We start from the raw sequence: 26,862 nt of genomic DNA on the forward strand, positions 1-26,862 counted from the left end.
CTGCGCTCTACGGTCAGCGGCGCGGTGTTACGTCTCACATTCCCATGTAAGATCACCAGCTCTACGGTCAGCGGCACGGTCTTACGTCTCACATTCCCACGAGCGATCACCAGCTCTGCGCTCTACGGTCAGCGGCACGGTCTTACGTCTCACATTCCCACGAGCTCCATCTCACACCTGTCGCTATCGAGTTGCAACCTTCTAAGATCCCAAGCCCATTCTTTTATCCGAGAAACAAAAACTGCGTGAAAAAAGCTTCTGTATTTCAAAGACAAGAAATAATTTCAGTCCCAAGACGAACCGCAACCACAAATATCCTCCTCCTACGACTGCTGGAAGCCGTCGTCTTTGGAAGATCATCGGTTTGACTGCGTCGCTATAATCAAGGCTGGTGAAGATGGTGTTTAGCATCGGACGGTGTCAGCGACGGTTAACCCTCCGCAAGTCCGCGGATAAAACAAAGACCGTTTTAGAAAAACACATCCTATATGGAATTATGTGGCGCCAGCCGGAGCGGGCCGCGACCCATAAACATCAGTATACGGGCGCAGCGAGATAATTTGTAGCTACTGAGCGTGGATTAGCAGCGGAGACATACAGATCAGGCACGCGGCCGAGGAGACAATCTCTGTTCCTGATTCGGCAAACACAGAGGAAACCATTTTCTTTTCAAGTTTAAAGAAAGAAAATATCTTCCATGTTACCAGCAGAGAAAGCGAGTCATCTTGTAGATACGATCCCTTGTGATGGCTACAAAAATACATATTATAGCGAGCTTTTAAGGCTCTTTGGCCAATACAATAGGTCTAAAGAAGATCTCATCCTGGCTTTAAGTTTTTGTCCTGTTTCTCCAACATAAAGCCCCCAACAGGACATTTACTGCACATGATCAGGTACACAACATCGGATGTGGAACATGTGACTATCCCCGGGGGCTTATAGTCCTGCTGTGTGCTACAGACCAGACACTACACCAAACTGGATCAAGACCCGACTCAAAAATATGAGAGGAGCTAAGAAGGGTCATCAGGTGTCTGGGGGCTCCACAAAACATCTGGACTTGATAGCAGAGAACCTCCGGGGTTGAAGTATTCTACATGCTTACCAAACTAAAGAAAGCTGGCAACCCAGGGAGGCCAATCATCTCCGGTGTGGCACCCTCGCTGAAGGAATCTCAGGATAACTATAGGGAATGCAGTTGCATCTGGGCTCAGGACCCTTAAGGGGCTCACAAGGCACTCCATGTAGGAAGCCTAGTAGAATGAATAAAGCATTATAGTTACAGGTTTTGTATTGGGGCCCAGATGCTTCAAGTTACGCCTCTGGTAGAAGGTGTCCTTAAACCACTGGTGAGGAATACAACCAGCTACAAACTCTCAACTGTAGGTCCCCTCCCTGATGGCACCATCCTGGCCACCATGGATATGGACTCCTCATACTCCAACATCCCACATGAAGATGGTCTGACCGCCTGCCAGGCGCACCTTGAGGCCAATGGGGTCGCCTCTGAATCCATATTACATCACACAAGGTTCATCCTGGCACACAATTATTTCTCCTTTGACAAAGATATTCCTGCAACTCACCGAAACCGCTGGGCAGTAAAATGGCACCGCAATATGCCAACCTTTTTATGGCAGAACTGGAGAGCGACTTTCTGGCCTCCAACAAACCATTGGCCGACTTCTGCTACATCGATGACATCATGATCATCTGGACCCACACCGAACAAGAACTAATACAATTCCATGAGAGATTCAATGCATTTTACTCCACCATAAGGGTGACTACCCACTACCGTTTTTTTCCCGCTGCGATTTTTTTTTCAGATGTCTATGGGACTTTCTAATGTTAAAATCGCAATGCACAAAAAATGCAATTTACCGCAAAATTGCATTTTTTACGTGTTGCGATTTTAACATTAGAAAGTCCCATAGACATCTGAAAAAAAGCTGCCAAATCGTAGTGGGGAAAAAACGGTAGTGGGTAGTCACCCTAAACCCAACATTAAGCTACTAGTATACAGATATCAACTTTTTGAATATCCCTGTACCTAAAACCGATTGCACGGCCCATATACCTCAGATGGGACAGTTTTTTGTTGTGTTTTTTTTTGAACATTCAGTTTTTATTGAAAATATTATTCAAAGGTTTACAAAATGTGAAAACAGACAGATATTCCCTCATCACTGATGTGGTGGAAGACTGAGAAGGCTGGGCAACACACATATAGTGTAACCTGAATATAATATAGGTGGAAAGAAAAAACATGTAATAAACAACAAAAGAAAGAGCTTGTGGCCCCGGACATCAAACCACAACACAGCACTACATATTCAGAATAGTTCAAGCACGACATTGGCAAATAGCGGAAACTGCTTTGAATCCAGATTTCCCAATCTTTCATATATTTACGCCTGTTATTGGAGGCGCAGGCATACACATACTCGAAGCAGCTATTGCTAATTACATCCTTAATCATCTCAGGAAATTACTTCCCGATCCCAGACTAGCCCTGACCTTAGTCTTGTCAGCACTGCATCTAGCTCCTGCCCACTGTCTGTACTCAGACTGACAGAGGAAGAAGTCTCCAAATTGCTCTTCTCTGCTCGCCCCACCACCTGCACTAGCGACCCTCTCCCCTCACACCTCCTCCGTTCCTTCTCCCCAGTGGTCATCTCCCCTACTGCTAAAGAAGCCGACTCTGGACACGACTGATGCTGCCAACTACCGACCCATCTCAAACCTCCCCTTCATCTCCAAACTACTAGAACGCCTGGTTTACTCCCGCCTTGTAAGCTACCTATCAGAGCACTCTCTCCTAGACCCCCTACAGTCTGGGTTCCGATCTCAACACTCGACAGAAACTGCCCTTACAAGGGTATCAAATGACCTACTGACAGCCAAATCGAGGGGCGATTACTCCCTACTGATCTTCCTCGACCTTTCCGCAGCATTTGACACTGTTGACCACAAACTCCTCCTCAGTATGCTACGCTCCATTGGCCTAAAGGACACTGCCCTCTCCTGGTTCTCCTCCTAGCTCTCTTACTGCTCTTTCAGTGTCTCCTTTGTTGGCTCTAGCTCTCCTCCTCTTCCCCTTGCTGTTGGGGTCCCCCAGGGCTCGGTCCTTGGCCCCCTTCTTTTCTCCATCTACACAGCCACATTGGACAAACCATCAGGAGATTCGGCCTCCAATACCACCTCTACGCTGACGACACCCAGCTATACACCTCTTCCCGTGACATCTCTGCACCTTTACTCCAAAACATCACTAACTGTCTGTCCGCTGTCTCTAACACCATGTCCTCTCTCCACCTAAAACTAACCCTCTCTGAAACTGACCTGCTGGTATTTCCACCCTCCACTAACCGACCTCCTCCTGACATCTCCATCTCAGTGTGTGGCGCCACCATAACTCCTAGACAACATGCCCGCTGCCTTGGGGTCATATTCGACTCTGATCTGTCCTTTACTCCCTATATCCAATCTCTGGCCCGAACATGTCAGCTGCACCTCAGGAACATCACAAGAATCCGCTCTTTTCTCACTGTGGACACCTTAAAAACGCTTACTGTTGCCCTCATCCACTCCCGGCTCGATTATTGCAACTCGTTGCTGATCGCCCTCCCCTGCACCAGACTCCACCCTCTCCAATCCATCCTGAATGCGGCAGCCAGGCTCATCTTCCTGTCCAGCCGCTACTCGGACACCTCTGCCCTGTGCCAGTCACTGCACTGGCTGCCCGTTAAATACAGAATTCAATTTAAACTCGCCACCTTCATCCACAAAGCCCTCCACAGCGCAGTCCCCCCTATATTGTATCCCTCATCTCAATCCATTACCCAGCCCCGACTCTCCACTCTGCTAACGAAACCAGACTGAGTACCCCTTTAATTCGAACTTCTCATTCCCGCCTCCCAGACTTCTCCAGAGCAGCACCGGTCCTCTGGAACGCACTACCAAAGGCTATCCGAGCAATCCAGGACTCGCAGAACTTCAGGCGTGCTCTAAAAACGCACCTCTTCAGGGAGGCATACCGAATTCCCTAAACAAACCCCTCTGTACTCCGCCTGATAACATGCTCTCTGGCCTATTGACTGCAATCCCTGCTAGCCATACCGATTCTGCCGTCACACGACTGAACGTCTGACCATTGTCTATGTGTATATCACCCCTCACTCTCCACCCCGCCATACCGTGCACATCTCCAGCCCCTTTACCTTCTGTATCACCCCATTGCTTGTAGTATGTAAGCTGGTTGGAGCAGGACCCTCACCCCTATTGTTTCCATCAGCTGATTACTATGTAACCGCGGTTCTGTAATGTTTGTACTATGGTCTTTCTGTATCCCCCTGTCTATGTAAGCGCTGCGGAATATGTTGGCGATATACAAATAAAGATTATTATTATCTCAGTAATGGATGGGGTAGATTCATCGTTCCAAAATCTGGCGATACATATCCTGGCATCAAAATGTGTAGCATTTGTGGTGCCTATGTTAGAAGGCAATTGGTCAGCCTAGATTTCGAAGAGCCAATGTGGGACCAGGAGGTATTTGTAAATCACATAGTCCATAGTGGATATTAGTTGGAAAATTTGGGTCCACAAACCTGTAATGAAAGAGCAAGACCACCATAAGTGAACTGGAGCTCCTGCTGTTGAGCCACATCTCCAACAACAATTAGGGCTCCGGCACACTTGTGTTTTAATTGCGCTTTTTTTCACTCAATTGTCAATGGGACTTTCTAATGTTAAAAACGCATCGCAAGTTTGTGATTTGCAATTTTTGTGCGATGCGTTTTTAACATAAGAAAGTCCCATTGACAATCGCGTGAAATAAACGCACAAGAAAAACGTAAGTGTGAGGAGCCTTAGAGTAGCAGGGTGACATTTTATTGAGGCTCTGGGGAATGAGTTACCAACGGTATAATAATTTACATAGGTTTTCCAAACTGTCGAAATTGAGAAATAGCTATTAATCCACTGGTCTTCTGTTACTCATATTTGTAGGTCTTACTCCCATTTCCCCTTTATAAAAAAAATATGGAACGCTTCACAAATTTGCATGTCATCCTTGCACAGGGGCCATGCTAACCTTCTCTGTATCGTTTTAATTGTAGTACATAGGCTGCCTAAGTGAGCACGGGACAGTTTCTACTCCAAACACATTAAAAAGTCCATTGTCTACAACGGGGCGATCAGATAAAACCAGATCTGCTCCAACCCAACAGACAGAGAGGAACATCTAAACCATCTTAAAAGGACATCCATAAACCAGGGCGACCATTCCACATCAACTGATGACCAAATCACCAAAGCCACCAGGAAACCCAGGAAACAACTACCCCGATACAGAGAAGGAAGTAAATGGTCGTGTCCCTCTAGTAGTGACCTACAATCCACAGCTAACGGCTGTGTCCCTCTAGGAGTGACCTACAATCCACAGCTAATGGTCGTGTCCCTCTAGTAGTGACCTACAATCCACAGCTAACGGTCGTGTTCTTCTAGTAGTGACCTACAATCCACAGCTAACGGTCGTGTCCCTCTAGTAGTGACCTACAATCCACAGCTAACGGTCGTGTCCCTCTAGGAGTGACCTACAATCCACAGCTAACGGTCGTGTCCTTCTAGTAGTGACCTACAATCCACAGCTAACGGTCGTGTCCCTCTAGGAGTGACCTCCAATCCACAGCTAACGGTCGTGTCCCTCTAGTAGTGACCTACAATCCACAGCTAACGGTCGTGTCCCTCTAGTAGTGACCTACAATCCACAGCTAACGGTCGTGTCCTTCTAGTAGTGACCTACAATCCACAGCTAACGGTCTTGTACCTCTAGTAGTGACCTACAATCCACAGCTAACGGTCGTGTCCTTCTAGTAGTGACCTACAATCCACAGCTAACGGTCGTGTCCCTCTAGTAGTGACCTACAATCCATAGCTAATGGTCGTGTCCCTCTAGTAGTGACCTACAATCTATAGCTAACGGATGTGTCCCTCTAGTAGTGACCTACAATCCACAGCTAATGGTCGTGTCCCTCTAGTAGTGACCTACAATCCACAGCTAACGGTCGTGTCCTTCTAGTAGTGACCTACAATCCACAGCTAACGGTCGTGTCCCTCTAGTAGTTACCTACAATCCACAGCTAACGGTCGTGTCCCTCTAGTAGTGACCTACAATCCACAGCTAACGGCCTTGTACCTCTAGTAGTGACCTACAATCCACAACTAACGGTCGTGTCCCTCTAGTAGTGACCTACAATGCACAGCTAACGGTCGTGTCCTTCTAGTAGTGACCTACAATCTACAGCTAACGGTCGTGTCCCTCTAGTAGTGACCTACAATCCACAGCTAATGGTCGTGTCCCTCTAGTAGTGACCTACAATCCACAGCTAACGGTCGTGTCCCTCTAGTAGTGACCTACAATCCACAACTAACGGTCGTGTCCCTCTAGTAGTGACCTACAATCCACAGCTAACGGCCTTGTACCTCTAGTAGTGACCTACAATCCACAACTAACGGTCGTGTCCCTCTAGTAGTGACCTACAATCCACAACTAACGGTCGTGTCCCTCTAGTAGTGACCTACAATGCACAGCTAACGGTCGTGTCCTTCTAGTAGTGACCTACAATCTACAGCTAACGGTCGTGTCCCTCTAGTAGTGACCTACAATCCACAGCTAACGGTCGTGTCCCTCTAGTAGTGACCTACAATCCACAGCTAACGGTCGTGTCCCTCTAGTAGTTACCTACAATCCACAGCTAACGGTCGTGTCCCTCTAGTAGTTACCTACAATCCACAACTAACGGTCGTGTCCCTCTAGTAGTGACCTACAATCCACAGCTAACGGTCGTGTCCCTCTAGTAGTTACCTACAATCCACAGCTAACGGTCGTGTCCCTCTAGTAGTGACCTACAATCCACAACTAACGGTCGTGTCCCGCTAGTAGTGACCTACAATCCACAACTAACGGTCGTGTCCCTCTAGTAGTGACCTGCAATCCACAGCTAACGGTCGTGTCCTTCTAGTAGTGACCTGCATTCCACAGCCAACGGTCGTGTCCCTCTAGTAGTGACCTACAATCCACAACTAACGGTCGTGTCCTTCTAGTAGTGACCTACAATCCACAGCTAACGGCCGTGTCCCTCTAGTAGTGACCTACAATCCACAGCTAACGGTCGTGTCCCTCTAGTAGTGACCTACAATCCACAGCTAACGGTCGTGTCCCTCTAGTAGTGACCTACAATCCACAACTAACGGTCGTGTCCCTCTAGTAGTGACCTACAATCCACAGCTAACGGTCGTGTCCCTCTAGTAGTGACCTACAATCCACAGCTAACGGTCGTGTCCCTCTAGTAGTGACCTACAATCCACAGCTAACGGCCGTGTCCCTCTAGTAGTGACCTACAATCCACAGCTAACGGCCGTGTCCCTCTAGTAGTGACCTACAATCCACAGCTAACGGTCGTGTCCCTCTAGTAGTGACCTACAATCCACAGCTAACGGTCGTGTCCCTCTAGTAGTGACCTACAATCCACAGCTAACGGTCGTGTCCCTCTAGTAGTGACCTACAATCCACAGCTAACGGTCGTGTCCCTCTAGTAGTGACCTACAATCCACAGCTAACGGTCGTGTCCCTCTAGTAGTGACCTACAATCCACAGCTAACGGTCGTGTCCCTCTAGTAGTGACCTACAATCCACAGCTAACGGTCGTGTCCCTCTAGTAGTGACCTACAATCCACAGCTAACGGTCGTGTCCCTCTAGTAGTGACCTACAATCCACAGCTAACGGTCGTGTCCCTCTAGTAGTGACCTACAATCCACAGCTAACGGTCGTGTCCCTCTAGTAGTGACCTACAATCCACAGCTAACGGTCGTGTCCCTCTAGTAGTGACCTACAATCCACAGCTAACGGTCGTGTCCCTCTAGTAGTGACCTACAATCCACAGCTAACGGCCGTGTCCCTCTAGTAGTGACCTACAATCCACAGCTAACGGTCGTGTCCCTCTAGTAGTGACCTACAATCCACAGCTAACGGTCGTGTCCCTCTAGTAGTGACCTACAATCCACAGCTAACGGTCGTGTCCCTCTAGTAGTGACCTACAATCCACAGCTAACGGTCGTGTCCCTCTAGTAGTGACCTACAATCCACAGCTAACGGTCGTGTCCCTCTAGTAGTGACCTACAATCCACAGCTAACGGTCGTGTCCCTCTAGTAGTGACCTACAATCCACAGCTAACGGTCGTGTCCCTCTAGTAGTGACCTACAATCCACAGCTAACGGTCGTGTCCCTCTAGTAGTGACCTACAATCCACAGCTAACGGTCGTGTCCCTCTAGTAGTGACCTACAATCCACAGCTAACGGTCGTGTCCCTCTAGTAGTGACCTACAATCCACAGCTAACGGTCGTGTCCCTCTAGTAGTGACCTACAATCCACAGCTAACGGTCGTGTCCCTCTAGTAGTGACCTACAATCCACAGCTAACGGTCGTGTCCCTCTAGTAGTGACCTACAATCCACAGCTAACGGTCGTGTCCCTCTAGTAGTGACCTACAATCCACAGCTAACGGTCGTGTCCCTCTAGTAGTGACCTACAATCCACAGCTAACGGTCGTGTCCCTCTAGTAGTGACCTACAATCCACAGCTAACGGTCGTGTCCCTCTAGTAGTGACCTACAATCCACAGCTAACGGTCGTGTCCCTCTAGTAGTGACCTACAATCCACAGCTAACGGTCGTGTCCCTCTAGTAGTGACCTACAATCCACAGCTAACGGTCGTGTCCCTCTAGTAGTGACCTACAATCCACAGCTAACGGTCGTGTCCCTCTAGTAGTGACCTACAATCCACAGCTAACGGTCGTGTCCCTCTAGTAGTGACCTACAATCCACAGCTAACGGTCGTGTCCCTCTAGTAGTGACCTACAATCCACAGCTAACGGTCGTGTCCCTCTAGTAGTGACCTACAATCCACAGCTAACGGTCGTGTCCCTCTAGTAGTGACCTACAATCCACAGCTAACGGTCGTGTCCCTCTAGTAGTGACCTACAATCCACAGCTAACGGTCGTGTCCCTCTAGTAGTGACCTACAATCCACAGCTAACGGTCGTGTCCCTCTAGTAGTGACCTACAATCCACAGCTAACGGTCGTGTCCCTCTAGTAGTGACCTACAATCCACAGCTAACGGCCTTGTACCTCTAGTAGTGACCTACAATCCACAGCTAACGGTCGTGTCCCTCTAGTAGTGACCTACAATCCACAGCTAACGGTCGTGTCCCTCTAGTAGTGACCTACAATCCACAGCTAACGGTCGTGTCCCTCTAGTAGTGACCTACAATCCACAGCTAACGGTCGTGTCCCTCTAGTAGTGACCTACAATCCACAGCTAACGGCCTTGTACCTCTAGTAGTGACCTACAATCCACAGCTAACGGTCGTGTCCCTCTAGTAGTGACCTACAATCCACAGCTAACGGTCGTGTCCCTCTAGTAGTGACCTACAATCCACAACTAACGGTCGTGTCCCTCTAGTAGTGACCTACAATCCACAGCTAATGGTCGTGTCCCTCTAGTAGTGACCTACAATCCACAGCTAACGGTCGTGTCCCTCTAGTAGTGACCTACAATCCACAGCTAACGGTCGTGTCCCTCTAGTAGTGACCTACAATCCACAGCTAACGGCTTTATATTGGGGAAACAGGACAACAACTGAAAGCCAAGATGAGATCTCATCGGCACTCAATTACAGAAAGACAGAATTACCTGTGGCCGAGCATTGTGCTAGTCACAGACACAACATAGAAGATATGAAAGCTACCATATAAAACGGCAACTTCAAATCTCAACATCACAGAAGTATTTGGGAACAAGTTTATAACCATCTTTGACTCTCAAGAACGGAAATAACGTCAAGAGGGTTCTTGCATCAGTGGAGAATATAAGAAATCTATAGCAGACATAACACACTGGCCTGGTAACCCCCTAACACCAATCTAGAGACCATGAAACCTTCACATCCTTTATCAGTGGACTAAGTATTTACTCCTCTGCTCATCCTGTTCTGGTGTTTTAATCCCACCATGTCTGTGCCTTCTCATATGTATGTGTGTATACATGTCTTCGGATCTAAGCCTCTAAGCCTGATGTAGAACTGTAAGGCCCCGTGTCCACGGCCGTGATGGAATATCGCTATCGATATTTCAGCGCGGGGGAGCAGGGAGGAGAGCTGTCAGATCTCTGCACTGAGGCTCACCGCGGAGAATCGTGGTAAATCGCGGCATGCCACGATTTGAATCCTATGATCGGAGAATCGCTAGGATTCTCCGCTTGTGGACGTCAGGGCTGCGCTGAAAGCGTTCACTGCGTTACCTGCGGGCAGATTATCGCAGCGGACAACGCAATGAACTATCGCCCGTGGACAGGAGCCCTAAGAAGGTCTAGAAGCTCGCTGTAACATCACGTCTTTTTGTGGCCAATAAAAGGTCCCATATCTACAAGATGACTCGGTTTCTTGTACTGAGAACAAAGAACAACCCAATAATCACACTTTTCGGGGGTGACTTGCATTCGGTCAGCCGTGAGCAGTTACTTACCTTAGATGAGATCTACAATTATCTACAGCAAATGCCATTTATCCCCATGCACAATGCGGGGTCCCTGCAGACTGATGTGAGGAACAGCTTGTGGAGTCCGTAAACTGGCCCATTTCACGGTCGTCTTTATGCTTCCAGCGTGCTTAGAATACTTTGGGTAATATTTTGTTTTCCAGGATTAGGAAACTATGGCTGCATTTCACCACAAACAGCAGCACACCCGTCCGCGGGCCGTACCTGCTACTGCCATCAGCCCCAATGAAAGGGTTTTCCCAGACTCAAATAATACGCCCAAACATTAGGATAGGTCACCAATATCCAATTGGTGGAGCCCCGCCACTCAGGACCCCCACCCCCCAATCAGGAGCCACCTCCTGCCAAATAGGAGGCACCCCCGCCCGATCACAAGCCAACCCCAGCCCCCTACCCCTGTGCCAATAAGGAGCACCCCTGCTAGTCGGGAGCCTATACCTTCCCGATCAGGAGCCCCCACCTCGTGCCAATCAGGAGCTCCCCAAACCTCCGCCAATCAGGTGGAGTGTAATTAGTGACACCAGGAAACCACAACACTTTCACAAAGAGCGTCTCCTATCTCTATGCAACATTAGATCGTCGTCACCGATAGTACCGAGCCTACACTTAGCGGTGTGTAGTCGGATAGTGGCATCGTGGCAGGCGGCCAGAATACCCAGCAGACACCGCACTGACAAAACTCTAGATTGGTATTACCACCGCTAACGACCAGTACATTTCACTCGAATGAGATGGTGTTGCACAACAGTCACTTGTCATCTCACGTCTCATGACAAGGCCTGCCCATCGCTATCAGTCACTGCACAGTTGTCCAAAACTACGTAACGTCTGCAAAGGATGATTCAACAATGGCGGCTCTCCGCGCAGTCTGTATTTAATGATTCGTAGAAAAAAGGATCAAATAGCTCAGCACTTCCCAATAGAAATCTATAGCTGCTCATTAAACCACGGCTGCAACATACAATAGAAGCAGAAAACAAAAAATGGCAACCATACGCTAATTACATTTACTATCAGAGGTCTACAAACCTATAACCAATACTCCAACCACATTACATCAGGCAAGGGTCTTGGTAGATAATTTGATCAAATCATATTGGCCCATCTACCAACATCCAGGTGGCCAAGCGTTCAGATGGGTCCTAGTGCTAATGCCAGGTGGTCCTGCCTTCCCTGGTTTTATTTGTAGGCTTAGTCCCAAGAGAGGACCATTCTTAGAGATAGGTACCCATCTTTCCAGGTTTAGATTAAACCTGGGAAAGATGGGTGCACAACAAGGGAAAAGATAAATTCATTTTAATGCAAAGCCTCAAAGAGGAATAGAGTGACATACTTAAGTCTCTAGCTAGCAGGCCTGCTTACTGGTCTGCCTCTAATTGTTGGGGTGCACACTTTGCTTTTACTCAGCATATTCAGTGCCCTCTTCATAGGGATGGTAGTGCAGAGATTTCAACAGCATGTCACCGGTCTCCAATCTGATCAGCTGAAAAATGATGGGTCAGCTGCTGTAATGTCTCCGTCAGCGTCCCTCTGGCTGTGGCCTTTGTGATTTCGCAGCATGACCCCTGTAAAGGTACACTCTCAGCAATCCCTCCCAGACGAACACTGCTGTGGACACAGTAAGTAGCCCACCGAGTCTGCCCCCTACTCTCAGACAGCTTCACAAAGTCCATGGTGGTTCTCTCCACCATCTCCTCCCACTAGTGGGTCTCTTAGTCACTTCCCCTGACCTCAGGAAATTCACACCCATTCTGGGGTGCAAAACTTCATTTTAGCACAAAAACATTTATTTGTGCAAAAAGTTATCAGTACACGTGTAAGAAAATTTTTGCAAATTAGTTTACATTTGGGGGGATCCTCTTTACAGTAGCTTAAAGGGCAACTCCACCCAACATACACAGTTGTGTTGACGGTTATTGATGTGTTGGTTTACCCGCCTGTTACTTCTAGGGCTGTTATTACTTCTCATCATATACTGGTGAGAGCGGATCTCACACCAGTCTGTCTGTCTGCAGGGACAATTCTCTCATCAATATGCATGAGTGGTTGCTATAATCCCGCCCCTGAACATATTATCTGCCTTCCAGTCCCATTAAAAGTTCATCATTTATTATTATTAAAAGCTTGTCCCGATTAGAAAAACCCATTTCCATGCACCGTGTTGAGAACCCCCGAGGGGTACTGTCCTCCGCGAATCAACTATTACATACAGCGGTGAGCAGCGCTCGGCCAGAATCCGAGGCACGGAAAAACGTCATAATCTATTTCTCACAAGCAGTATTGTAGTAGTTATATTCTTGTACATAGGGGGCAGTATTGTAGTAGTTATATTCTTGTACATAGGAGGCAGTATTATAGTAGTTATATTCTTGTACATAGGAGCAGTATTATAGTAGTTATATTCTTGTACATAGGGGGCAGTATTATAGTAGTTATATCCTTGTACATAGGGGGCAGTATTATAGTAGTTATATTCTTGTATATAGGAGGCAGAATTATAGTAGTTATATTCTTGTACATAGGGGGGCAGTATTATAGTAGTTATATTCTTGTACATAGAGGGCAGTATTATAGTAGTTATATCCTTGTACATAGGGGGCAGTATTATAGTAGTTATATTCTTGTACATAGGGAGCAGTATTATAGTAGTTATATTCTTGTACATAGGGGGCAGTATTATAGAAGTTATATTCTTGTACATAGGGGGCAGTATTATAGTAGTTATATTCTTGTACATAGGAGCAGTATTATAGTAGTTATATTCTTGTACATAGGGGCAGTATTATAGTAGTTATATTCTTGTACATAGGAGCAGTATTATAGTAGTTATATTCTTGTACATAGGGGGCAGTATTATAGTGGTTATATTCCTGTACATAGGGGGCAGTATTATAGTAGTTATATTCCTGTACATAGGAGGCAGTATTATAGTAGTTATATTCTTGTACATAGGGGGCAGTATTATAGTAGTTATATTCCTGTACATAGGGGGCAGTATTATAGTAGTTATATTCCTGTACATAGGAGGCAGTATTATAGTAGTTATATTCTTGTACATAGGGGGCAGTATTATAGTAGTTATATTCTTGTACATAGGGGGCAGTATTATAGTAGTTATATTCTTGTACATAGGGGGCAGTATTATAGTAGTTATATTCTTGTACATAGGAGCAGTATTATAGTTGTTATATTCTTGTACATAGGGGGCAGTATTATAGAAGTTATATTCTTGTACATAGGGGGCAGTATTATAGTAGTTATATTCTTGTACATAGGAGGCAGTATTATAGTAGTTATATTCTTGTACATAGGAGCAGTATTATAGTAGTTATATTCTTGTACATAGGAGCAGTATTATAGTAGTTATATTCTTGTACATAGGAGCAGTATTATAGTAGTTATATTCTTGTACATAGGAGCAGTATTATAGTAGTTATATTCTTGTACATAGGAGCAGTATTATAGTAGTTATATTCTTGTACATAGGAGCAGTATTATAGTAGTTATATTCTTGTACATAGGAGCAGTATTATAGTAGTTATATTCTTGTACATAGGGGGCAGTAATATAGTAATTATATTCTTGTACATAGGGGGCAGTATTATAGTAGTTATATTCTTGTACATAGGCGCAGTAATATAGTAATTATATTCTTGTACATAGGGGGCAGTATTATAGTAGTTATATTCTTGTACATAGGGGGCAGTATTATAGTAGTTATATTCTTGTACATAGGGGCAGCATTATAGTAGTTATATTCTTGTACATAGGGGGCAGTATTATAGTAGTTATATTCTTGTACATAGGGGCAGTATTATAGTAGTTATATTCTTGTACATAGGAAGCGGTATTATAGTAGTTATATTCTTGTACAGCGGGCAGTATTATAGTAGTTATATTCTTGTACATAGGGCGCAGTATTATAGTAGTTATATTCTTGTACATAGGGGGCAGTATTATAGTAGTTATATTCTTGTACATAGGGGGCAGTATTATAGTAGTTATATTCTTGTACAGCGGGCAGTATTATAGTAGTTATATTCTTGTACATAGGAGGCAGTATTATAGTAGTTATATTCTTGTACATAGGAGCAGTATTATAGTAGTTATATTCTTGTACATAGGGGCAGCATTATAGTAGTTATATTCTTGTACATAGGGGGCAGTATTATAGTAGTTATATTCTTGTACATAGGGGCAGTATTATAGTAGTTATATTGTTGTACATAGGAAGCGGTATTATAGTAGTTATATTCTTGTACATAGGAGCAGTATTATAGTAGGTTTATTGTTGTACATAGGGGGCAGTAATATAGTAGTTATATTCTTGTACATATGGGGCAGTATTATAGTAGTTATATTCTTGTACATAGGGGGCAGTATTATAGTAGTTATATTCTTGTACATAGGGGGCAGTATTATAGTAGTTATATTCTTGTACATAGGGGGCAGTATTATAGTAGTTAAATTCTTGTACATAGGGAGCAGTATTATAGTAGTTATATTCTTGTACATAGGGAGCAGTATTATAGTAGTTATATTCTTGTACATAGGGGCAGTATTATAGTAGTTATATTCTTGTACATAGGGGGCAGTATTATAGTTGTTAAATTCTTGTACATAGGGAGCAGTATTATAGTAGTTATATTCTTGTACATAGGGAGCAGTATTGTAGTAGTTATATTCTTGTACATAGGAGGCAGTATTATAGTAGTTGCATTCTAGTACATAGGGGCAGTATTATAGTAGTTATATTCTTGTACATAGGGGCAGTAATATAGTAATTATATTCTTGTACATAGGGAGCAGTATTATAGTAGTTATATTCTTGTACATAGGGAGCAGTATTATAGTAGTTATATTCTTGTACATAGGGGGCAGTATAATAGTAGTTATATTTTTGTACATAGGAGGCAGTATTATAGTAGTTATATTCTTGTACATAGGGGCAGTATTATAGTAGTTATATTCTTGTACATAGGGGCAGTATGATAGTAGTTATATTCTTGTACATAGGAGCAGTATTATAGTAGTTATATTCGTGTACATAGGGGGCAGCATTATAGTAGTTATATTCTTGTACATAGGGGGCAGTAATATAGTAATTATATTCTTGTACATAGGGGGCAGTATTATAGTTGTTATATTCTTGTACATAGGGGGCAGTAATATAGTAATTATATTCTTGTACATAGGGGGCAGTATTATAGTAGTTATATTCTTGTACATAGGGGGCAGTATTATAGTAGTTATATTCTTGTACATAGGGGCAGTATTATAGTAGTTATATTCTTGTACATAGGAAGCGGTATTATAGTAGTTATATTCTTGTACATAGGGGGCAGTATTATAGTAGGTTTATTGTTGTACATAGGGGCAGTATTATAGTAGTTATATTCTTGTACATAGGAGACAGTATTATAGTAGTTATATTCTTGTACATAGGAGCAGTATTATAGTAGTTATATTCTTGTACATAGGGGGCAGTAATATAGTAATTATATTCTTGTACATAGGGGGCAGTATTATAGTAGTTATATTCTTGTACATAGGGGGCAGTATTATAGTAGTTATATTCTTGTATATAAGGGGCAGTATAATAGTAGTTATATTCTTGTATATAAGGGGCAGTATAATAGTAGTTTACATTCTTGTACATAGGGTGCAGTATAATAGTAGTTATATTCTTGTACATAGGGTGCAGTATTATAGTAGTTATATTGTTGTACAAAGGGGGCAGTATTCTAGTAGTTATATTCTTGTACATAGGAGGCAGTATTATAGTAGTTATATTCTTGTACATAGGAGGCAGTATTATAGTAGTTATATTCTTGTACATAGGGGGCAGTATTATAGTAGTTATATTCTTGTACATAGAGGGCAGTATTATAGTAGTTATATTCTTGTATATAGGAGGCAGTATTATAGTAGTTATATTCTTGTACATAGGGGGCAGTATTATAGTAGTTATGTTCTTGTACATAGGGGGCGGTATTATAGTGGATATATTCTTGTACATAGGGGGCAGTATTATAGTAGGTATATTCTGTACATAGGGGGCAGTATTATAGTAGTTATATTCTTGTATATAGGAGGCAGTATTATAGTAGTTATATTCTTGTATATAGGAGGCAGTATTATGGTAGTTATATTCTTGTACATAGAGGACAGTATTATAGTAGTTATATTATTGTACATAGGGGGCAGTATTATAGTAGTTGTATTCTTGTTCCTGATATATTCTTGTACATAGGGGGCAGTATTATAGTAGGTATATTCTGTACATAGGGGGCAGTATTATAGTAGTTATATTCTTGTACATAGGGGGCAGTATTATAGTAGTTATATTCTTGTACATAGGAGCAGTATTATAGTAGTTATATTCTTGTACATAGGGGACAGTATTATAGTAGTTATATTCTTGTACATAGGGGGCAGTATTATAGTAATTATATTCTTGTACATAGGGGGCAGTATTATAGTAATTATATTCTTGTACATAGGGGACAGTATTATAGTAGATATATTCTTGTACATAGGGGGCAGTATTATAGTAGTTATGTTCTTGTACATAGGGGGCAGTATTATAGTGGATATATTCTTGTACATAGGGGGCAGTATTATAGTAGTTATGTTCTTGTACATAGGGGGCAGTATTATAGTAGATATATTCTTGTATATAGGAGGCAGTATTATAGTAGTTATATTCTTGTACATAGAGGGCAGTATTATAGTAATTATATTCTTGTACATAGAGGGCAGTATTATAGTAATTATATTCTTGTACATAGGGGACAGTATTATAGTAATTATATTCTTGTACATAGGGGAAAGTATTATAGTAGTTATATTCTTGTACATAGGAGCAGTATTATAGTAGTTATATTCTTGTACATAGGGGGCAGTATTATAGTAGTTATATTCTTGTATATAGGAGGCAGTATTATAGTAGTTATATTCTTGTACATAGAGGGCAGTATTATAGTAATTATATTCTTGTACATAGAGGGCAGTATTATAGTAATTATATTCTTGTACATAGGGGACAGTATTATAGTAATTATATTCTTGTACATAGGGGGCAGTATTATAGTAATTATATTCTTGTACATAGGGGAAAGTATTATAGTAATTATATTCTTGTACATAGGGGAAAGTATTATAGTAGTTATATTCTTGTACATAGGAGCAGTATTATAGTAGTTATATTCTTGTACATAGGGGGCAGTATTATAGTAGTTATATTCTTGTACATAGGGGGCAGTATTATAGTAGTTATATTCTTGTACAGCGGGCAGTATTATAGCAGTTATATTCTTGTACATAGGAGGCAGTATTATAGTAGTTATATTCTTGTACATAGGAGCAGTATTATAGTAGTTATATTCTTGTACATAGAGGGCAGTATTATAGTAGTTATATTCTTGTACATAGGGGGCAGTATTATAGTAGTTATATTCTTGTACATAGGGGCAGTATTATAGTAGTTATATTCTTGTACATAGGGAGCAGTATTATAGTAGTTATATTCTTGTACATAGGGGGCAGTATTATAGCAGTCATAGTCTTGTACATGGGGGGCAGTATTATAGCAGTCAGTCTTGTACATAGGGGGCAGTATTATAGTAGTTATATTCTTGTACATAGGGGCAGTATTATAGTAGTTATATTCTTGTACATAGGGAGCAGTATTATAGTAGTTATATTCTTGTACATAGGGGGCAGTATTATAGTAGTTGTATTCTTGTACCTGATATATTCTGTACATAGGGGGCAGTATTATAGTAGTTATATTCTTGTACATAGGGGGCAGTATTATAGTAGTTATATTCTTGTACATAGGGGGCAGTATTATAGTAGTTATATTCTTGTACATAGGAGCAGTATTATAGTAGTTATATTCTTGTACATAGGGGGCAGTATTATAGTAGTTATATTCTTGTACATAGGAGCAGTATTATAGTAGTTATATTCTTGTGCATAGGGGGCAGTATTATAGTAGTTATATTCTTGTACATAGGGGGCAGTATTATAGTAGTTATATTCTTGTACATAGGGGGCAGTATTATAGTAGTTATATTCTTGTACATAGGGGGCAGTATTATAGTAGTTATATTCTTGTACATAGGGGGCAGTATTATAGTAGTTATATTCTTGTACATAGGGGGCAGTATTATAGCAGTGATATTCTTGTACAAAGGGGGCAGTATTATAGTAGTTATATTCTTGTACATAGGCGGCAGTATTATAGTAGTTATATTCTTGTACATAGGGGGCAGTATTATAGTAGTTATATTCTTGTACATAGGGGGCAGTATTATAGTAGTTATATTCTTGTACATAGGGGGCAGTATTATAGTAGTTATATTCTTGTACATAGGTAGCAGCATTATAGTAGTTATATTCTTGTACATAAGAGGCAGTATTACAGTAGTTATATTCCTTACATAGGGGGCAGTATTATAGTAGTTGTATTCTTGTTCCTGATATATTCTTGTACATAGGGGGCAGTATTATAGTAGGTATATTCTGTACATAGGGGGCAGTATTATAGTAGTTATATTCTTGTATATAGGAGGCAGTATTATAGTAGTTATATTCTTGTACATAGGGGACAGTATTATAGTAGATATATTCTTGTACATAGGGGGCAGTATTATAGTGGATATATTCTTGTACATAGGGGGCAGTATTATAGTAGTTATATTCTTGTACATAGGGGGCAGTAATATAGTAATTATATTCTTGTACATAGGGGGCAGTATTATAGTAGTTATATTCTTGTACATAGGAGGCAGTATTATAGTAGTTATACTCTTGTACATAGGAGCAGTATTATAGTAGTTATATTCTTGTACATAGGAGCAGTATTATAGTAGTTATATTCTTGTACATAGGAGCAGTATTATAGTAGTTATATTCTTGTACATAGGAGCAGTATTATAGTAGTTATATTCTTGTACATAGGAGCAGTATTATAGTAGTTATATTCTTGTACATAGGAGCAGTATTATAGTAGTTATATTCTTGTACATAGGAGCAGTATTATAGTAGTTATATTCTTGTACATAGGGGGCAGTAATATAGTAATTATATTCGTGTACATAGGGGGCAGTATTATAGTAGTTATATTCTTGTACATAGGGGCAGTAATATAGTAATTATATTCTTGTACATAGGGGGCAGTATTATAGTAGTTATATTCTTGTACATAGGGGGCAGCATTATAGTAGTTATATTCTTGTACATAGGGGCAGTATTATAGTAGTTATATTCTTGTACATAGGGGGCAGTATTATAGTAGTTATATTCTTGTACATAGGGGGCAGTATTATAGTAGTTATAGTCTTGTACATAGGGGACAGTATTATAGTAGTTATATTTTTGTACATAGGGGGCAGTATTATAGTAATTATATTCTTGTACATAGGGGGCAGTATTATAGTAGGTATATTCTGTACATAGGGGGCAGTATTATAGTAGTTATATTCTTGTACATAGGGGGCAGTATTATAGTAGTTATATTCTTGTACATAGGAGCAGTATTATAGTAGTTATATTCTTGTACATAGAGGGCAGTATTATAGTAGTTATATTCTTGTACATAGGGGGCAGTATTATAGTAGTTATATTCTTGTACATAGGGGCAGTATTATAGTAGTTATATTCTTGTACATAGGGAGCAGTATTATAGTAGTTATATTCTTGTACATAGGGGGCAGTATTATAGTAGTTGTATTCTTGTACCTGATATATTCTGTACATAGGGGGCAGTATTATAGTAGTTATATTCTTGTACATAGGGGGCAGTATTATAGTAGTTATATTCTTGTACATAGGAGCAATATTATAGTAGTTATATTCTTGTACATAGGGGGCAGTATTATAGTAGTTATATTCTTGTACATAGGGGGCAGTATTATAGTAGTTATATTCTTGTACATAGGGGGCAGTATTATAGTAGTTATATTCTTGTACATAGGGGGCAGTATTATAGTAGTTATATTCTTGTACATAGGGGGCAGTATTCTAGTAGTTATATTCTTGTACATAGGGGGCAGTATTATAGCAGTGATATTCTTGTACATAGGGGGCAGTATTATAGTAGTTATATTCTTGTACATAGGCGGCAGTATTATAGTAGTTATATTCTTGTACATAGGGGGCAGTATTATAGTAGTTATATTCTTGTACATAGGGGGCAGTATTATAGTAGTTATATTCTTGTACATAGGGGGCAGTATTATAGTAGTTATATTCTTGTACATAGGTAGCAGCATTATAGTAGTTATATTCTTGTACATAAGAGGCAGTATTACAGTAGTTATATTCCTTACATAGGGGGCAGTATTATAGTAGTTATAGTCTTGCACATAGGGGACAGTATTATAGTAGTTATATTCTTGTACATAGGAGGCAGTATTATAGTAGTTATATTCTTGTACATAGGGGGCAGTATTATAGTAGTTGTATTCTTGTTCCTGATATATTCTTGTACATAGGGGGCAGTATTATAGTAGATATATTCTTGTACATAGGGGGCAGTATTATAGTGGATATATTCTTGTACATAGGGGGCAGTATTATAGTAGTTATATTCTTGTACATAGGAGGCAGTATTATAGTAGTTATACTCTTGTACATAGGAGCAGTATTATAGTAGTTATATTCTTGTACATAGGAGCAGTATTATAGTAGTTATATTCTTGTACATAGGAGCAGTATTATAGTAGTTATATTCTTGTACATAGGAGCAGTATTATAGTAGTTATATTCTTGTACATAGGAGCAGTATTATAGTAGTTATATTCTTGTACATAGGGAGCAGTATTATAGTAGTTATATTCTTGTACATAGGGGGCAGTATTATAGTAGTTATATTCTTGTACATAGGGGGCAGTATTAGAGTAGTTATATTCTTGTACATAGGGGGCAGTATTATAGTAGTTATATTCTTGTACATAGGGGCAGTATTATAGTAGTTATATTCTTGTACATAGGGGGCAGTATTATAGTAGTTATATTCTTGTACATAGGGGGCAGTATTATAGTAGTTATATTCTTGTACATAGGGGGCAGTATTATAGTAGTTATATTCTTGTACATAAGAGGCAGTATTACAGTAGTTATATTCCTTACATAGGGGGCAGTATTATAGTAGTTACAGTCTTGCACATAGGGGACAGTATTATAGTAGTTATATTTTTGTACATAGGAGGCAGTATTATAGTAGTTATATTCTTGTACATAGGGAGCAGTATTATAGTAGTTATATTCTTGTACATAGGGGGCAGTATTATAGTAGTTGTATTCTTGTTCCTGATATATTCTTGTACATAGGGGGCAGTATTATAGTAGGTATATTCTGTACATAGTGGGCAGTATTATAGTAGTTATATTCTTGTATATAGGAGGCAGTATTATAGTAGTTATATTCTTGTACATAGGAGCAGTATTATAGTAGTTATATTCTTGTACATAGGAGCAGTATTATAGTAGTTATATTCTTGTACATAGGAGCAGTATTATAGTAGTTATATTCTTGTACATAGGAGCACTATTATAGTAGTTATATTCTTGTACATAGGAGCAGTATTATAGTAGTTATATTCTTGTACATAGGGGGCAGTAATATAGTAATTATATTCTTGTACATAGGGGGCAGTAATATAGTAATTATATTCTTGTACATAGGGGGCAGTATTATAGTAGTTATATTCTTGTACATAGGAGGCAGTATTATAGTAGTTATAGTCTTGTACATAGGGGGCAGTATTATAGTAGTTATACTCTTGTACATAGGAGCAGTATTATAGTAGTTATATTCTTGTACATAGGAGCAGTATTATAGTAGTTATATTCTTGTACATAGGAGCAGTATTATAGTAGTTATATTCTTGTACATAGGAGCAGTATTATAGTAGTTATATTCTTGTACATAGGAGCAGTATTATAGTAGTTATATTCTTGTACATAGGAGCAGTATTATAGTAGTTATATTCTTGTACATAGGGGGCAGTAATATAGTAATTATATTCTTGTACATAGGGGGCAGTATTATAGTAGTTATATTCTTGTACATAGGGGCAGTAATATAGTAATTATATTCTTGTACATAGGGGGCAGTATTATAGTAGTTATATTCTTGTACATAGGGGGCAGTATTATAGTAGTTATATTCTTGTACATAGGGGCAGCATTATAGTAGTTATATTCTTGTACATAGGGGGCAGTATTATAGTAGTTATATTCTTGTACATAGGGGCAGTATTATAGTAGTTATATTCTTGTACATAGGAAGCGGTATTATAGTAGTTATATTCTTGTACATAGGAGCAGTATTATAGTAGGTTTATTGTTGTACATAGGGGGCAGTAATATAGTAGTTATATTCTTGTACATAGGGGGCAGTATTATAGTAGTTATATTCTTGTACATAGGGGGCAGTATTATAGTAGTTATATTCTTGTACATCGGGGGCAGTATTATAGTAGTTATATTCTTGTACATCGGGGGCAGTATTATAGTAGTTATATTCTTGTACATAGGGGGCAGTATTATAGTAGTTATATTCTTGTACATAGGGGGCAGTATTATAGTAGTTATATTCTTGTACATAGGGGCAGTATTATAGTAGTTATATTCTTGTACATAGGAGCAGTATTATAGTAGTTATATTCGTGTACATAGGGGGCAGCATTATAGTAGTTATATTCTTGTGCATAGGGGGCAGTAATATAGTAATTATATTCTTGTACATAGGGGGCAGTATTATAGTAGTTATATTCTTGTACATAGGGGGCAGTAATATAGTAATTATATTCTTGTACATAGGGGGCAGTATTATAGTAGTTATATTCTTGTACATAGGGGGCAGTATTATAGTAGTTATATTCTTGTACATAGGGGCAGTATTATAGTAGTTATATTCTTGTACATAGGAAGCGGTATTATAGTAGTTATATTCTTGTACATAGGGGGCAGTATTATAGTAGGTTTATTGTTGTACATAGGGGCAGTATTATAGTAGTTATATTCTTGTACATAGGAGACAGTATTATAGTAGTTATATTCTTGTACATAGGAGCAGTATTATAGTAGTTATATTCTTGTACATAGGGGGCAGTAATATAGTAATTATATTCTTGCACATAGGGGGCAGTATTATAGTAGTTATATTCTTGTACATAGGGGGCAGTATTATAGTAGTTATAGTCGTGTACATAGGGGCAGTATTATAGTAGTTATATTCGTGTACATAGGGAGCAGTATTATAGTAGGTATATTCTTGTACACAGGAGGCAGTATTATAGTAGTTATATTCTTGTACATAGGGACAGTATTATAGCAGTTATATTCTTGTACACAGGGGGCAGTATTATAGCAGTTATATTCTTGTACATAGGAGGCAGTATTATAGTTATATTCTTGTACATAGGGGGCAGTATTATAGTAGTTATATTCTTGTACATGGGGTGCAGTATTATAGAAGTTATATTCTTGTACATAGGGGGCAGTTTTATAGAAGTTATATTCTTGTACATAGGGGGCAGTATTATAGTAGTTATATTCTTGTACATAGGGGGCAGTAATATAGTAATTATATTCTTGTACATAGGGGGCAGTATTATAGTAGTTATATTCTTGTACATAGGAAGCGGTATTATAGTAGTTATATTCTTGTACATAGGAGCAGTATTATAGTAGGTTTATTGTTGTACATAGGGGGCACTAATATAGTAGTTATATTCTTGTACATATGGGGCAGTATTATAGTAGTTATATTCTTGTACATAGGGGGCAGTATTATAGTAGTTATATTCTTGTACATAGGGGGCAGTATTATAGTAGTTATATTCTTGTACATAGGGGGCAGTATTATAGTAGTTATATTCTTGTACATAGGGGGCAGTATTATAGTAGTTATATTCTTGTACATAGGGAGCAGTATTATAGTAGTTATATTCTTGTACATAGGGAGCAGTATTATAGTAGTTATATTCTTGTACATAGGGGGCAGTATTATAGTAGTTATATTTTTGTACATAGGAGGCAGTATTATAGTAGTTATATTCTTGTACATAGGAGCAGTATTATAGTAGTTATATTCGTGTACATCAGGGGCAGCATTATAGTAGTTATATTCTTGTACATAGGGGGCAGTAATATAGTAATTATATTCTTGTACATAGGGGGCAGTATTATAGTAGTTATATTCTTGTACATAGGGGGCAGTAATATAGTAATTATATTCTTGTACATAGGGGGCAGTATTATAGTAGTTATATTCTTGTACATAGGGGGCAGTATTATAGTAGTTATATTCTTGTACATAGGGGCAGTATTTTAGTAGTTATATTCTTGTACATAGGAAGCGGTATTATAGTAGTTATATTCTTGTACATCGGGGGCAGTATTATAGTAGGTTTATTGTTGTACATAGGGGCAGTATTATAGTAGTTATATTCTTGTACATAGGAGACAGTATTATAGTAGTTATATTCTTGTACATAGGAGCAGTATTATAGTAGTTATATTCTTGTACATAGGGGGCAGTAATATAGTAATTATATTCTTGTACATAGGGGGCAGTATTATAGTAGTTATATTCTTGTACATAGGGGGCAGTATTATAGTAGTTATAGTCGTGTACATAGGGGCAGTATTATAGTAGTTATATTCGTGTACATAGGGAGCAGTATTATAGTAGGTATATTCTTGTACATAGGAGGCAGTATTATAGTAGTTATATTCTTGTACATAGGGACAGTATTATAGCAGTTATATTCTTGTACACAGGGGGCAGTATTATAGCAGTTATATTCTTGTACATAGGAGGCAGTATTATAGTTATATTCTTGTACATAGGGGGCAGAATTATAGTAGTTATATTCTTGTACATGGGGTGCAGTATTATAGTAGTTATATTCTTGTACATAGGGGGCAGTTTTATAGAAGTTATATTCTTGTACATAGGAGGCAGTATTATAGTAGTTATATTCTTGTACATAGGGGGCAGTATTATAGTGGATATATTCTTGTACATAGGGGGCAGTATTATAGTAGGTATATTCTGTACATAGGGGGCAGTATTATAGTAGTTATATTCTTGTATATAGGAGGCAGTATTATAGCAGTTATATTCTTGTATATAGGAGGCAGTATTATGGTAGTTATATTCTTGTACATAGAGGACAGTATTATAGTAGTTATATTATTGTACATAGGGGGCAGTATTATAGTAGTTGTATTCTTGTTCCTGATATATTCTTGTACATAGGGGGCAGTATTATAGTAGGTATATTCTGTACATAGGGGGCAGTATTATAGTAGTTATATTCTTGTACATAGGGGGCAGTATTATAGTAGTTATATTCTTGTACATAGGAGCAGTATTATAGTAGTTATATTCTTGTACATAGGGGACAGTATTATAGTAGTTATATTCTTGTACATAGGGGGCAGTATTATAGTAATTATATTCTTGTACATAGGGGGCAGTATTATAGTAATTATATTCTTGTACATAGGGGACAGTATTATAGTAGATATATTCTTGTATATAGGAGGCAGTATTATAGTAGTTATATTCTTGTACATAGAGGGCAGTATTATAGTAATTATATTCTTGTACATAGGGGACAGTATTATAGTAATTATATTCTTGTACATAGGGGGCAGTATTATAGTAATTATATTCTTGTACATAGGGGGCAGTATTATAGTAATTATATTCTTGTACATAGGGGAAAGTATTATAGTAGTTATATTCTTGTACATAGGAGCAGTATTATAGTAGTTATATTCTTGTACATAGGGGGCAGTATTATAGTAGTTATATTCTTGTACATAGGGGGCAGTATTATAGTAGTTATATTCTTGTACATAGGTAGCAGCATTATAGTAGTTATATTCTTGTACATAAGAGGCAGTATTACAGTAGTTATATTCCTTACATAGGGGGCAGTATTATAGTAGTTGTATTCTTGTTCCTGATATATTCTTGTACATAGGGGGCAGTATTATAGTAGGTATATTCTGTACATAGGGGGCAGTATTATAGTAGTTATATTCTTGTATATAGGAGGCAGTATTATAGTAGTTATATTCTTGTACATAGGGGACAGTATTATAGTAGATATATTCTTGTACATAGGGGGCAGTATTATAGTGGATATATTCTTGTACATAGGGGGCAGTATTATAGTAGTTATATTCTTGTACATAGGGGGCAGTAAT

The 26,862-nt window shown here is 39.8% G+C and overlaps 1 protein-coding gene and 1 non-coding gene across 2 annotated transcripts in view; both read right to left on the reverse strand.

The window, feature by feature from the left end:
• Positions 1-26,862, reverse strand: part of MTSS1 (MTSS I-BAR domain containing 1) — a 320,701-nt gene that overhangs the window by 175,833 nt on the left and 118,006 nt on the right. The gene's annotated exons all lie outside the window — the stretch shown is intronic.
• LOC136579380 (U6 spliceosomal RNA) lies at positions 5,041-5,147 on the reverse strand. Its single transcript, XR_010786857.1, has one exon. It is a non-coding gene; the product is annotated as a U6 spliceosomal RNA (small nuclear RNA).

This window comes from Eleutherodactylus coqui, chromosome 9 (assembly GCF_035609145.1).
Source record: "Eleutherodactylus coqui strain aEleCoq1 chromosome 9, aEleCoq1.hap1, whole genome shotgun sequence".
Taxonomy (NCBI): Eukaryota; Metazoa; Chordata; class Amphibia; order Anura; family Eleutherodactylidae; genus Eleutherodactylus; species Eleutherodactylus coqui.